We start from the raw sequence: 13919 nt of genomic DNA on the forward strand, positions 1-13919 counted from the left end.
CTGGATTTCTTCAGCAAATAAACTATGTTAGGGGAAACCTTCAAAAAAGTAGTTGAGACGGGACCTATACCATATACCTCAACTGCCTCTGCTTTTTCTAACCACCTTGACTTTCCTATTCCTTTGTATTCCAACAATGACAACTTTTATTTCCTAAGCATATTGAAGGGAAAACACATATATGCACGCACACACACACACACACAAACCCACACACAGACAGACAAACATAGGCACATACAGTGCCTTATATCTATGTCTATCCATAAATTGGTCAAGCTGTTTGAGATGGAAATTAGGTAGCTTCTGCTAGCCTGTTATGAATCATCTGGTACAAATGTGGATTGGGTCACACACCAACTGCCTTTAGTGTCCTATAATGAGACCTACTTCCGCACTCTGCTCCTTTGTTGGGCAAAGTCTCTGGGTTAATTGTCATTCTCCAAATAAATAAAAATTCCCTGGCCTGAAAATAGCTCGAGAGAGACAACTGAGGGACTTTTAGGGCTTTTCTTCTCTTGTCTCTTGCAACACATCCTTTAACAGGGGTTTCCATCTTAATGAAGTCATGGCCTTTACAAGATTAGAGAACCTCTTCTCCTATTGAAGGAACAGTAAGAAAGAATTCAGCACAAATTGCTCACTCCCAGTTTATAAGCTGATTAATTTACTGCTTTTGCTGCTAAGGAAATGTGTTCTGTTTTAGCACGGTGAACTGCACATTTTTTGGTTCTCTTGTCTCACTGCAAGAGAGGTGTGATTTATATGCATAAGGATTTGCTTCCGAATGGGCTCAGAGAAGTGTGCATTTAAATGTGACATTCAGGCAGGGGGATGGGAAGGGGTTAACACTGTGGTTCCCTTTTGCAGGTAAATCCTCCTGGGAAAGCAAGCTGGTGACTCATTTATATTCTAAATACAGAACAGCTGCCTATTTATGCAATGTTAAGACATGCAAAAATATGGTAACAGAGTGGTGAGCACCCCAACCATATCCGGAACTGGCAACAAATGGTGTTTTGGCAGTCCCTCAATCTGACACATCTGGCCAGTTGAAGGACCTTCTCTAGAACTGGCCTCCCTAACAGATGACATGCCAAAAAGCCTCTGCTCAAATGGTACTTCAGGCCATTGAAAATCATTCAGAAACAGAGTGTTACATCAATTTGCAACAAGACAAATTAAGAAAAAAAATAATAAAGGTCCTTTGACATGGAGGACAAAAAGGAGAAAAATATCATAACAAACTAAGGACTGCTACTCTCTTAAACAATATAACATGTGTTTATGGCATTCACAAAAAAGAAAATGACTCCAATTTGCAAATGAAGCCAAGAAATCTAACATCAACTGTAATTTTAGGCTTTCAGACTATTCACCCAGAGAGTAGGGTGAGATAATAGTATAATTGGTACTGTACCCTCTTCAACTGGGAAAATGCTCTTTGGGGTTTGTACAGCATTCAGTTAATTCATTTTTTTGCTTAGTGATACCATTTCTTTTACCCTAAGTCTTTGGGGTATTAAAATGGGTTTCTTCTTTCTCTCAAAAGAAAACAGTCAAAGGGAACACATCCTTTTCATCAGGTCCTAACACAGAAGACTGCAAACTTACTCTTAACAAAATGTAAAGCCATTTTTACTCTTTTCAAACTGCAAAAAAAGGATAGGTATGTTCTGATGTTGGCTTACATGTGTCCAAGGTTTGCAGAGCCATTCCTTAATATAAGCAAGATAAAACAAAATAATAGGGCGCCTGAGTGGCTTCAGTGGGTTAAGCCTCTGTCTTTGGCTCTAGTCATGATCTCAGGGTCCTGGGATTGAATATGGCCTTGGACTCTCTGCTCAGCAGGCAGCCTTCTTCCCCCCTCTCTTTCTGCCTGCCTCTCTGCCTACTTGTGAGTTCTCTCTGTCAACTAAATATATAAAATCTAAAAAAATAATAATAAATAAATAACTCTTGTCTCCAATTTTTGTTCTAATTTTTCATGCCTTGGATTTTGCTCTATACTTTATTGCAGGTGATAAAGAAAAGAAAGTATTCCCTGTAGTAAAGAATTCATGTATTTTGGGTGAAGGGAAGCAAAATGGTCTTGTAAATGTAGAAAAGTGAAGCAAATCCAAATTAAGCCTGTATTTTTTTTTTTTTTCTCCTGAGCTCCTATTGTAGAAAGAATTGAGAGAGCTATATTTTTGATGAGATTTGACAAGTAAGCCAAAGCAAGGGTACAAAACAGTATGTGTAATAACTAAAGCTCCAAACAGGTCTTTTAAGTGGACTGAAAAGAAATAAACCCAATTAACTGAGAAAAGAATCTGGTTACAATGACAAAAGTTTAAAGGGTAGTGGTAAGTTATGCTTTCAGGGGGGAAAAAAAAAAGATATAATAGATATACACTTTTGATTTAGCATTTACTTGTGGAGCTAAATTTAGAGTACAAGGATTCAAGTCTCCATGGGGGGAAACATGTCATTGGCCAGAACTGAGATATTCTTTTCTGTATATGAGCTGAAAACCACAAATGAGAATTCACTCAGCTACTCCTAACCTAGAAGAGATCTGCATTCTTTTCACACTGACATGCACTGTGACTTAGAAAGTTATTCTGGAAGATCAGAAAATTCTGAATTACTTGTGTGTTTGATAAAATATAATTCATAGTCATGACATAAAGATCTGCAACAAATTAATTCAATTCTCCAGGAATATATTAGACACAACAATGTGCTTGCGCTGTCCTATAAAATGGTTAAGAAATAGAAAACAAGAATGACACGATAAGCTTTTTCTCTTTTTCCCTCAATGATCCCTCCCTCCTGGCATTTAGTCTCATGTGTAATCTCCTCCCCTGTATGGTGGGCTGGACCTCATGACTTGTATTTACTGAAGAGATTATTGCAAAGTGATGGAATATCACCTTCAAAATTGGTTTATAAATGATTGTAACATTCATCTTTTTCACTCTGTCTTTTTGTCTCTGAGATTCCTCTGATCATGTAAGATACAGTGTTTCTCAATGGAGAGGCCCATTTGGCAACCATCTAAAGGCAGTTTCCAGGCAACAGAAAGCAAGGAACTGAGGCTTTCAGTCCAACAACGCTGGAGGACCCAAATCCTGCCAACAACCATGTAAGCTTGAGAGCAGAAACTTTCCCAGTTGAGCCTTTGCATGATACCACAGCCCTGACCAACTTCTTAACCACAGCCTTATGAGAGATCTTACAGCAGATGACTGATTTAACTCTTATCTGGTTCCTGATCCACACACAGAGAATAAATGTTTGTTATTTTAAGTCACTGAGTCTTGTAGTTTGTCACACAGCAATAGGTAACTAATATCATGCCCTACAAGAGTGTTAGATCCAGTTGTGCCTTTAGAGATTACATGTCTGATTCCTGTCTACTCATAATATCATCTTCTTTCCTTTCCAACTCCTTTCCCTTCTGTCCCAAATCAAGAGTCCTCAAGAATTTTAAAAACAGATATCTTATATATTTTATCTTTATGTATTACATAAACTATTTTATATTTTTTACACTTTTATTTTATATTTTGTCAACAAAGGCAAGGCAAATCATTACTTAGACATTCCCATGTTAGTTTATTAAGTTAAATTAGCAGTCATAGTGAGACAAGACTGTTAAGAGGTCAAAGATGTATTTCTGAATTATAAGGTACACATGCTTCAAAGTAGTTACTAGAAATATAGAGACTAAAAATATTATCAATGAAAGTACTCATACACAATATTGGATAAAGAATACCATCTAAGACAAACTAAATCGATCATGAGAAAGGTAATCTAAAAGGAAACTAGAATTAAAAACATTGTTAGCAGCAGCTGAAACCAATAGCAACTCAGAGCGACACTGATAACGAGGCTTCTTTGTCAGCAGGGTTTCTCTCTCTATGTGCCCATAAGCTGTCAGAGCTGTGTGGCTCAAGACTTCTCAGTAGAAAACATACAGAGGAACATCTAATAATTAATGTACATTAGCATCTTGTCATCTTTCTGCTTCGAGATCTCCCCCAGATTTGCTTCTGTTTCCTTACTTTTTCCCATTTCTTCCTTTGGACACATACTGTTCCTTCAGTGTCAGCTTCAGACTTAGTCATCTGAGAAGTTTTCCTTCTATGCTCTCACTAGACTAGGTATCCCTCTAATGGACTCCCATTTGAAGGGCATAAGAAGACCTCATCATGTGTTCTTGATTGGTTGACTGAAGTGACAAACTCCTCTTCAAGAGGGGTGTTGTAGTCCTTTCCGCATCTCAAATAAACCACAACATTTTTGTTTTGTTTTGAAGCCACAGTGTTTTAATTTGATTTTAAATGTCATTTATGAAGAACAGTTTAAGTTGGTTGGATTTAAAAGATACCATACTTGACTTGCCTACCTAGAAGCTCATCTATCTCTAAAATAAAATCCAGGCAGTTCAAGAAGGTCAGAAATTAATCAAAGACACAACAGATTTATGCCAGCCAGTAAAACTGGTAGATCAAATTATACTATCAGCATTATAATGGACTTAGAAAAATGCAATAGCCATTCCTACAGCTGGTAGATATTGTTTCCTTCTCCCTACCATCACTAGCATCATCACCACCTAACACCGTGGGGAACGATCAGGTGTAAGGTCAACCAGCCTGAAGCTCAAGTCTTCTACTTCTGAGGAAGAACACTGTCTCTTCCTGTTGCACTAAATGGTTGCTGTTGATAGCCATGCTGTGACCCCAGGGGGAGCTCCAGCCTCAGGATGAAACTGAGGTTATGCACTTGAAAAAAATCCAGGTTCTTGATGACCTATATGAACAAATAAATCTTGAAGACTATGCTAAATCTGGACTTTCTAGTTACATGATCTACATAAGTTTTTTTTTTTTTCATACTTAGACCCGTTTAAATTGAGTTTCCCCTTTCAACCAAAAGCTCCCCACTGACAAGCTGTAATAATTCTGCATTTTTTCTGGTTTCAATGATGGGAAGACCAAATAAATCAAAAGAGGAATCACCATTCATAACAAACTATTTCATTGTGTTTGACACAGTCAAACAAAACAGGGGCAGAATGGACAGGCTAGTCACCCGCTAAATAGATGATAAAATCTGATATGTAGGGGACAAGTCATCAGAGGTTTCTTCCGCACAGAAGGGGAACGAGAGAGAAGGAACTCAGTGGGGAGACATCCTGCCACTGCTGTGCAAGCTGACACTCTGGCACTTTGGCACCTCTGCAGCACGCTGACAATTCCAAAATGAGCTGCTCTCACCCTCCATCTCCACTATGACTCCCGGGGCAAGCAAACCCACTCAGCAAATGATCCAGATAAACCAGTGATAGGAATTGGAGCATGCTGAATAAACAAGGATGCCCTGTGACTTGTTCACTTTCGAGTCACAGCATTTTGGGAAGCCTGGTATTCTGCAGGGAATAAAACACACAAACACACAATTCACCAGAGGAACAGCCCACTCCAGGTTTCTTAGCCCAGCCTTTATTCTTGAATCCTCTTTTTTTTTTTTTTTTTTAAGCTCTGTTCTGCCCTCACCAGCAATAGAATTTGAAGACCTGCTCCGAGTGCCAAGTCTTCCTTAATGTTTTCCATTAATGTTTAGAACTTGCTGAAGGATTCTTAGAAATTGCATGGAAACATCGTGCTCTCTGTAATTTGTATCCGTAACCTCTGTAATGCATATGTTCTCCTTGGGGACCAAGTGTTGAGATCATTCATAAACTCTTGGATCGCATGTGGCACTGCAAACTGGTGACATCTGACCACGGCAGACTCCGAGGCCTGTCTCTGGCAATCATTTCCTTTGGTTTGAGTTAAGGAGCCGGCAGTTGGCATACCTTCAACACTTGGAAGTCCTATTTTTGGCAAAGCCCAGCATCTGATATTTGACAGGGATCTGCATACTCTATCCATTAGGTTAGGAGGAAGTTGTGGATTGGAGCTAATTAATGTTTAATCGGTTTCTCTTTTTTCTTCCTTAAAGTGCCATCGTCCATAAAACTGTTCATGTGGGATTAGTGTCTCCAGCATCACAGAGAGCTCAAAGGAATGACAGCTTCTTAGAGATGTGCCCAAATATAGTGTGTCAGGAGGAGGATGGTGTCTAGAACAGCAGGTATTAGCCTAAACATGTTCAAGGTAAAGCCTTCTTCTATTCAGAAGAAACACCTCCTCTCAACAACCTCAAAATATTCTGCTCTACTACCCAAATAACTTCTTTCTAGCACCTGCCCCACTTAGGTCTAATTCCAGTCTTGGTTACGGAGATGCCTACAACTCTGGGTAATGGAAAAAACAGCACACCGAATTCAAAATAGAGAACTACACTAGCACTAAGAAAAAAAAAGCATTAAGTAGTATTTCTCAGGATGGTAACAAGGGGGACAGGCTTTGCTGGCTCAGTTGGAGGAATGTGCGACTCTTGATCTCAGGGTAGTGAGTCCAAGCCCCACCCTGGGTATAGAGATTACTTTTATAAATAAGACTTAAAAAAGAGAAAAGATGGTAACAAGGGGAAATACCAGATTTTCCAAGCTTTTAATAGTGCCTCCTATGTTCTCTAGATCTGGGTTTGAGTATAGACAAACAAACAAACAAATAATCATGACATCTTTAAAGGATTTGTATTTACAGGATGATTACAAATAGCCATCTGTCTGCTTCTAGCTTTTCAGTCTGGTTCATGTCCCAAGAGCCTCAAGTCTTTAGCCAAAGCAGTTAGGCTCCTAGGTATCAAGAAGGCTTGTTATAACCAGTGTTTTTCCCCTTACTTCCCATTTTTCTTCTACAACCCTCCCTTTCTCTTTCTTCTCATTGAATGCTTACTATTAGAACAAGGAAAATAAATGTTTGAGAGGATTGAACATCATATATATAGATATGCAAAAAATAGTGGGTTAAAGCCTCTGCCTTTGGCTTGGGTCTTGATCCCGGAGTCCTGGGATCGAGCCCCACATTGGGCTGTCTGCTCAGTAGGGAGCCTGCTTCCTCCTCTCTCTCTGCCTGTCTCTCTGCCTACTTGTGGTCTCTGTCTGTCAAATAAATAAATAAAATCTTTACAAAAAATATATATAAAATAAATGTAAGTATATATTTAAATTCTAATTTCAGGATGCATCACTGCTTTGTAGCTACATCAGTCAGTTTGAATAAAGGAATAAAGAGTGCTATCAAGTAAACATTAATGTGCTGCCTTATTCTGGATCCCAATACATTACCCCCCTCCTCCTGCCTTGTTAGTCCTTATCTGAAGGCATTAGCTTTTACAGCATTCTAACACTGCATAGTTCACAGAGGTACTCAAACTCGACAGCATCTTCCTTTCATTCTACCCTGTCCTAGCATCAACGGGTTATTGCTCCAATATTTCTCTCCCATGGTGTATTCTGATGTGCATGATCAACATGAATTACAATGCCAAGTAACTGCCAGATGTCATGAGTTATAAACTCAATAGTCTAAGGATTATTACACATTAGGGCACCCTACGGTGCAAGGGTGTCCTGGAATTTATGTGTTATTTATTACCTATTGGCAGGGTCTCAAAGTAATCTCACCCCTGCTGATGAAATGAGGGTTGGAAGGAGAAGAAGGTCAAGGTCAACCTTCCTTGTCAAGAATGCCAGTTACTTTGAAACTACTGTTGCTTTACCTTTTTTTCCCCTCTACTGAAACTCAATGAAATCTCTGAATAAGAGGAATATATATTGTAATGCATCTATGGACTTTCAACTTAAGGTTGCTTATTTCATTTTTCATCATGTTGCCTATTTTGACGATACATTTCATAACTATAACCGCCAGTGGTCCAATTTAGAGGGTACTGGTGAGCCCCACCATAATCCACAAACTTAAAAATAACCTCTTTGAAAACAGACTGTTTATTTTCCTTTTTCTACATAACAGGTACATAGACCAAAGACTAACAGCATGAGACTTATTCAAATTTTCAATGCAATAGTGAGAACATTTTTCAAAAATCATGTCCCACAAGCCTGTGGACTCCTCATTCTTTCCCGTCCAATATCTTACGATTTGCATATGTCCACACCACAAAACATGGTCATTATTCTAAGCTGTCATGAATTTTGCTGAAATGGATGTAATGTGACATGCTATATTCTTCTGGAAATGTTCTATTTGATTACTACATGACACAAAGCTTGAAATGTTTCCTAATCCAGAATATGGCATATTTATTTTCAAATTGACTGATTAAAAAAAGCTCTATCATCTCTCTCTTCTATCCTAAAGACCCAGTAACCTTCTTTTCTTTTGCCACCAAATGAATTCTGAACGCTGCAGTTAACATGCAGTAATCTCATTACCCATCTACCATAAATCTTCAAAAGCATCACCATGTTTTGACAGCTGAGCAGGACAAGAGGAAGCAAAGAGCAGAGCCAACACTTTTTATGAATGCAAATGTGCTAAAGACCACGTTTAAATTATTTCAGAAAACTCATAGAACACCACTGACAACAACTGGAAGACAATGTGCAAAACAACTTTTGTTTACCTATGAAAAGCACAATCTCTTTTATCCCTGATGCTGGGTCCACAACCCACCCCCCACTCCACCCATTGCCATATACTCTCTGAAGACAAACTGATACCAAAGAACCAATAATGAATATCTTTTCAGGTGTAAGTAATACTGAGTTCTCATGATGAAAATTTATTGTGTGTTTTCCTGGAAAGTGTTTAAATATTTATACATTCACATATACTTAACCAAAACTTCGTATCTTATAATAAACTGGAAAGATGCCATCTTAAGCATGGAGGTTTAAAAAAAAAAAAAAAAAATCCCTCTCTTCCTCTGCCATACCCTGGAGTCAACCTTGGCCAGCCACAGGCCAACCTTGGCCATGCTCAGCAATAAGGGAATAAATCAAATTGTTTTCTGAGTCTCTGGCTATATTTTTATTCTCTGGGTTCTGCTGTTATTGTGAGGACAGGCACTCAGTACATTTTCATTTCCAAATTAAGACAAAGAAAAATCAGAGTCACTTCCTGCTTGGAGAGGTGCAAACTCCCTACCCAGAAACAACTACCTCCTTGCATGTCATTGTTTTAGTTTCTCTACCTGAGAGGTTACCAAAACTTGAAAAGTAAGGGTTATCAAAGAGTTGAGGGCACCTGGGTGGCTCAGTCTTTAATTATCTGCCTTTAGCTCAGGTCATGATCCCAGGGTCCCCGGACCATTGGGCACCCTTCTCAGGGAGAAGCCTGCCTCCCCCTCCCCCACTCCTGCAACTTGTTTTCCTTCTCCTACTGTGTCTCTCTCTGTCATATAAATAAATAAAATCTTTAAAAAGAAAAAAGTTATCAAAGAGTCTATCAAACCTTCATCAGTTTGTCTTAATCAAGGTTATTTGTGATACCAGTTTATTACAATTAACAAATTATTATAATCTCAAATTTTGGTCATTTTCATACACCAAATATCAACGGCTTTATCCCACTCTTCCTTCAAACTGTCTATAAGTGGTAAAATTGGAAACATTTTCTTGATGCTGTCAATAAACTGTTAAATTTATAACTATTCTGAATACCCTACTTCTTCTCCACCATTTGCCCACTTACTTTTGTAGGTCCTAGAACTGGCATTTAATTTATGCTTCTGAAACTACCATATTTGGCAAGGAGGCAATATGGCATTGTGGTTAAAATAATGGATTTAGTCAGAGGCCTGGGTTTGAATCTCGGTTCTGCTATTATACTAACTGGATGGTCTTACACAATCTCTGAGCTGCTTCAGAGATTTTCTTTAACAGAAGAGTTTTCCAAATCTGTCACTTCTTCTTCTTCTTCTTCTTTTTTTTTAAATTTTTTTAATTTTTAAGTAATTTCTACACCCAACATGGGGCTTGAACTCACCATCCTGAGATCGAGAGCCACACGCTCCAATAACTAAGCCAACTAGGCTCCCCTCAGTTCTTTTTAATCTGATAAGTTTGTACTGCATATTTGATTGTTGCAAGGTGCTATGCAACACATTTAGGAGGACAAGATACTTCAAGCTGAGATCTTGAGTTCAGGGAGCTAAAGAGACTTATATATATATAACTCAAAATCTACAACCTGAAAGAAAGAAAAAAAAAAAGCATGCAGTAACTACATTGAGAGGTACATTAAAAATACATTAAAGCCCAAAGGAGAGCAACATTGCATTCAACAAAGAAGGCATTTTAGAGGAGACAATTTCAGAGTTGGGTTTGGAATATACAGCATATGCTTTAATTAATTACAAGAAGAAAAGAAACATTTTGGAATGTGCTTGCATGCACATAAAGTGATCCCTGGAAGAATACCTAAGAAACTAATAATGACAAAGGTCTTTGCAGAAAAAATAAAACTGGGAAGGAAAAGATGGGAGGGGAAGACCTCATTATGTCTGCATTATACTTTTTGATTTTACAACCCTGTTCATGTAGTAATAATTTATTAATACTTATATTTAACAATGTATGAATAAAAATAAAATCAACTATGTGTGTTTTCAAAGTATACGATCTGTCCCAACTGGATTCAACAGAGTTGAAAAGAGGGTACGGAAACCTGGTTTTTCCCAAGAGTCACTCAGAGACACAAATGAAAGTTTATAGAAGGATGGCAGTTTGGAACATAAATGTCAACAGAATGTCTATAGATGATGATAGGCCTGACCTTAGAGATCAAAATATATAATTTGATTAATTAGCTCTTTTCTCAGATAGCACAAAAATTCAGAAGACTTGAATGTTGAGAAAGTCTCTTCTTTTCATGGAAGGTTAACTGAAGCCCTACTATGAGCTTCATATAAGAGATATGAAGGTGTGGAAGATGATAACCTTTTGATACAGACCCAGGCCTCCTACCTGTATAGAGGACCAGATGAAAAGCAAGGAAGTTGCAGAGGAAGGAGTGAGTAGTGGTGACCTTGCTCTGGTTGAGAGAGGCTTGACGCCATCACATATTCACTGTCTTCACAGACTACATAAAAGCCAAAATATCTTTACTTAGAAAAAGTTCTTCATCTCTCCCAAATTGTAAATTGTGAATCTATAAACCCACTTTAAATATGCGTATCAAGAAAATTATAAATGATTCTTCCTTTAAAAATAAAAATTGATCTCCATTTGAAGGTTGTTCATGGAGTCTTCTTTCTTCTTCTTCTTTTTTTTAAAGATTTATTTGTCTTAGAGACAGAAAGACCATAAGCAGGAGAAGCAGAGGGAGAGTGAGAGAGAAACTCAAACAGATTCCCCACTGAGCATGGAGCCCAACTTGGAGCTCCATCTCAGCACCCAGAGATCACAATCTGAGTCAAAACCAAGAGTTAGATGTTTAACTTACTGTGTCACCCAGGTGCCCCTTCATGCAGTTTTCTTTATTGGATATGTTAAAAAAAAATTGTTTGGCTTTATAAAGATTTTGGTTTATTATCTTATAGATATGTCAATGCCTTTTGTATTTCACGTAATTTGAACATACAAAAACATCATTACCTTTTCATCTTATTCAAAAGATTTATTTATTTACTTGAGAGAGCAACGTAGAGAGGGAATATGTCAGGGGAGGGGCAGAGGGAGAGAACCTCAAGCAGATTCTCTGCTGAGCCAGGAACCTAACTTGGGGCTCAATCCCATGACCCATGAGATCACAACTTGAGTCAAAACTAAGAGTCAAAGGTTTTACCAATGGAGCCACTGAGGCACCCCTCGCTTTTTATTTTAAAAATGAGGAGACTGGATACATGTATGTACAGATTAAGTATAATGATATTTTTCAGTCTTTAATATAATTTTTCTTATAAGATGATATTTGGCGATATATCATAAAATGAATTATATTCCATCTTAAACAATATAATTAACTCTTGAGGAAACTTTCTCTATACCAGTAAATTCAATTTTGTCTAATCCTTAGGTTTATGATAATGTCAGCTCATTAAAATGTTGGTTAAAACTCATTAAAATGCACACTCAGAGGTAACAGCTTCATTACTATAATATGAGGTAAAGAAAAAGAGAATGTTTTATTATCATTTAATTGTTTTCAGAATTGAATATATTTGCATAATAAAAAGTCTCACTGTATATTTTCAATAGTCTTTAAATATTAAGCTGCCCAGTAATTTAAAAATTAGTTCTCTAAAAGTGACTTTGTTACTGCAGAATTCTGGTTGTTCTTTGTCATTTAGAAAAAGTGGCCATACTAGCGATAGAAAATCATCTGAAATAATACTAAAATATGTTAACATAGTTTATTTCTTTTTCAATGTTTATAATGTTTAGGTAGAATAGGATTTCCACACAATAGTGGATGACTTAATCAAACGCTGCAATTAATTGCCTTCGCTAGATATGTCAGTACTTTGTAAGAATGGAAAGTCGGGAAGAAATTACATTGGAAATTAGCTATATTTCCAATGCAGATGTAATCATTTCATATTTCTCTCCCACAGTAGCTCAGCCTGAGTAAATACTTGATATTATTGCTGAGAATTAAGATGTGGAAAATTTGTATAGGTTTTTTTTTGTTTTTGTTTTGTTTTTTTGGTATTCTCCTCCAAACCTGACATGATAAAACCATTACTATTAAAGCACTGTATAAAATATGTCTAATTTTAAACGTTGTTTCGAGCCTGATGTGGGGCTTGATCCCAGGACCCTGGGATCATGGCCTGAGCTGAAGGCAGAGAATTAACCCACCGAGCCACCCAGGTACCCCTGGACATTTCTTTAATTTTGAGCATAATGATGGATGATTAAATGTGGGCTATATCTGAGCAACTGCATAAGCAAAAAGATATTGTTTAGACACTGGGCAAATAAAGATTGTTAACAAAAACAATATATATATATATATATATATAATTTTAATGTATATTTCCTATCTTGACTTCTAAAATACTCTCCTAATTTTCCTCCTACAAGCCATTTACTCTTGCATGTACTTTGCCAGAAACTTTCTGTTCCTTTATTTTTTTCTTAAAGATTTTATTTATTTATTTGACAGAGAGAGACAGCACAAGCAGGCAGAGTGACAGACAGAGGGAGAGAGAGAGAGAAATAAACTCCCCTCCAAGCAAGGAGCTCAATGTGGGACTCGAACCCAGGACCCTGGGATCATGACCTGAGGAAGCTTCTTAACTGACTGAGCCACCCAGGGATCCCAGAAACTTTCAGTTCTTAAAGCATAGTAAATACCACTCAAATATGGAGGTGCTCAGACACACATTCTTCCAGCTTAACCTCTGCCAGTCCTGCCTCCATGCTGATGACTCTAAAGGGAATGCCTCCAGCCTTGAGCCCCCTAGAGCTCCAGACCTGCTTGCGTGACATCACCCACCACTTGAGTGTCTAAGAATATCTTGAATTTAATGTGACCAAAATGGAATTCTTGATCTTTATCACACAAATCTTTCTCTTCCCAATCTTCAGTGTCTTTGTATATGGAATTGCCATATACAATTTTTTCAAGAAGTTATTAATTTTCCTCCATTTCTCATATACTATCCCCTCTATCAGTGAGGCCTAAATGACTTTGAAACTTCCTCAGAATCACTTTTCTTTAACTCCACTGCTCTCATTTGGTCTGAGTCACTATCATGTCACCAGGAATAGTGAATCTGTCTCTTAACAACATTATTTTAGTCTTGCTCTTCTTACAGTCAATTCTCCACACAGCAGAGTAATATCATTAAAATTATAAGACAAATCTTGTCATCCCTCTGCCTAAAATTATCCAAAGGACTCATCATATTTATAAAAAAACAAACACTGAGGGTTTTGGAGGGAGGGGGGTGGGGGATTGGGTGAGCCTGGTGGTGGGTATTAAGGAGGGCACATATTTCATGGAGCACTGGGTGTGGTGCCTAAACAATGAATTCTGGAACACTGAAAAAAAAATAAA

At 37.7% G+C, this 13919-nt stretch overlaps 1 protein-coding gene across 15 annotated transcripts in view; it reads right to left on the reverse strand.

Moving 5' to 3' along the window:
- ROBO2 (roundabout guidance receptor 2) overlaps window positions 1–13919 on the reverse strand; it is a 1682217-nt gene that overhangs the window by 177528 nt on the left and 1490770 nt on the right. The window lies entirely within an intron of this gene.

This window comes from Mustela erminea, chromosome 1 (genome assembly GCF_009829155.1).
Source record: "Mustela erminea isolate mMusErm1 chromosome 1, mMusErm1.Pri, whole genome shotgun sequence".
Classification (NCBI taxonomy): Eukaryota; Metazoa; Chordata; class Mammalia; order Carnivora; family Mustelidae; genus Mustela; species Mustela erminea.